The following is a 2,067-nucleotide window of genomic DNA, read 5'->3' on the forward strand; positions in this document are numbered from 1 at the left end:
CTACAAGTTTTCCTTTGCAATGGCAATCAAAAGCAACCAAGCTGCAAAGGGCAAAAGTTGACCCCCAAACAAGAGGAAAAAAGCCAGACAATCAACTCAGACCCATGAGAGAGGCGGAGAGACCAGGAGCTGCTTCTAGAGCAGTAGATCTGACTACTGGAAACAGGCTGATGCCATTTCTGCCGCTCGTTGAGACTGTCCTGTTGCATCTGACATGAATTCTGTTCAGCCTGACATGAGAATTCCTGGGTAACTTGCTTTCAATTCCAATGCCTCACTGCACCCCCAGAGACTCCGATGCACTTGCTCTGGGTCAGGCCCCACAACCCCACAATTTGTGCAGCCTCGCTGCTGGCCTCTGGAGAAGCCGGCTCTAAACTTGGCACGGGGAGTCCTATTTGAGTTTCCCTCCCTAGAGTGTTCATACTTTGATCAGCCTGAGGATCACCCTGGCAGGGTTCAATCCTCTGCTCTCCCGGGCGCCCGTGACCTTAGGTCTCACTTGACCTCACCAAGCCCCAGTCTTCAGTCTGGGAAATGGTGACCTGGACGGCAAGGCTGGAGAGAGAGGAGTTAAGTCAGCAGGCCTGTGTGAGAGGCGCCGGCGTCCGGTCGGCCTACACCTGGAGAAATCCACGGAGAAGTGCCCGGGCTCGGCCTCCCAAGGCAGCCGCTGGGGCACGTGCGCTCATCCCTCCACGTGCGGGCGTCTCCAACACGCAGTAGCAAGCAGCGTGCGCCACCGCAGAAGTGTTCCCACGGTAACCGGGGAGTTCCGCGCCGCCTCCAGAGGGCGTCCCCTCTGCTTCGGAGCCTGAGCCAAGTACCCACCGCTAGTCGCGTAAACCAGAAGAGCAGACTCCGAGGTGGGCCGGGACCCTACCCCGCCGCAGGCCGGGGCGGCTAAAACGGAATCAAGCTCGCCCTCACACCCTCAAAGTGAGGAGGAACTGGGTTGGGGCGCAGACCGGAAAATGGGCAGGGCATGGGTAAAAAGAGAGCCGGGACGCTCGGTTGAGGCACCGCTGGGATTCGAACCCAGGATCTCCTGTTTACTAGACAGGCGCTTTAACCAACTAAGCCACGGCGCCACCCGCACTAGTACGGCGAGCCTCTGTTCCTCATCACCATTTACTCCATCGGCCGCGCGCACGCGTACAGAGCCCCTCGGTGGCAGGCGCATGCGCGGTATAAGATCCCGCTCACGCCAGCAGTTTAGGCTTATAAACTGGCCGCTGAGGCTGGAATCTCCGACAGCGTGCAGAAGCTGGGGCGCAGGAGGGCGAGTCGTCCGGGTGCTGTAGTTTCCGCTCCCTCTCTTGAAGCCAGGGTGCCCACCTTTGGGGCATGCTCGCGCGAGGTCCGGTCTTCAGCCCTCCAGAACTGGCTCAGGGAAGCCACCCAAACTCCGGCGAGGCCGAGTCCCCGCGGGGCTCCGGAGAGCCCCGCCCCGCCGGCAGGGCCGGGCTGCCCGCTCGCCGGCGTCCGGTCAGGGCTCACACCCGCCGCGGTCCCGCGGTGACCACGCGTCCGACCCATAGCACTGGCGCCCTCAGCCTGGCAGGCCGGTTGCCTTCCTCGGCCGCACTCTGACCATCGGGGTCACCGGCCTGCTGGCTCTGGGGGCTCGTCCCCCCGCGGACCCTGAGCAAGGGAAGAGACCGAGGACACAGAGGGGACCCAGAGCAGGCACTGAAGGATCGAGAGCTTCAGGGGGGCCCAGGCTGCTGGCCGTGGGGCATCAGAACAGTACGTGGAAGTTTTCCGCTGCCAGAGAAAGGCAAAGCCCTCCTCACTCAGGCTTCTCACTTGCTCCTTCTGGGGCTCCTCACTCAGGCACCTCAGCTACTTCGTCCCAGCACTTTTTAGAGGGCTTTTGGAAAACAACAAAACCAAAATCTGCTAATCCATTGACCCAGCAATTTGTCCAGTGAGAGAGTCTCATCCACAGAAATATAAGTCTCTGCAAACATTTGCACACAAGGTTCACTCCAGTATTGTTTGTAAAAGCAAAAAACGAGAGTGCCCGTCGATGGGGTCAGTGTTGGTAACAAGCAGGCCAGACAT

At 60.0% G+C, this 2,067-nt stretch overlaps 1 non-coding gene across 1 annotated transcript; it reads right to left on the bottom strand.

Moving 5' to 3' along the window:
- Window positions 1–1,017: 1,017 nt before the first annotated feature.
- TRNAT-AGU (transfer RNA threonine (anticodon AGU)) lies at window positions 1,018–1,091 on the bottom strand. Its single transcript has one exon. It is a non-coding gene; the product is annotated as a tRNA-Thr (tRNA).
- Window positions 1,092–2,067: the final 976 nt, after the last annotated feature.

Source organism: Camelus bactrianus, chromosome 9 (assembly GCF_048773025.1).
Source record: "Camelus bactrianus isolate YW-2024 breed Bactrian camel chromosome 9, ASM4877302v1, whole genome shotgun sequence".
In the NCBI taxonomy this organism is placed as follows: domain Eukaryota; kingdom Metazoa; phylum Chordata; class Mammalia; order Artiodactyla; family Camelidae; genus Camelus; species Camelus bactrianus.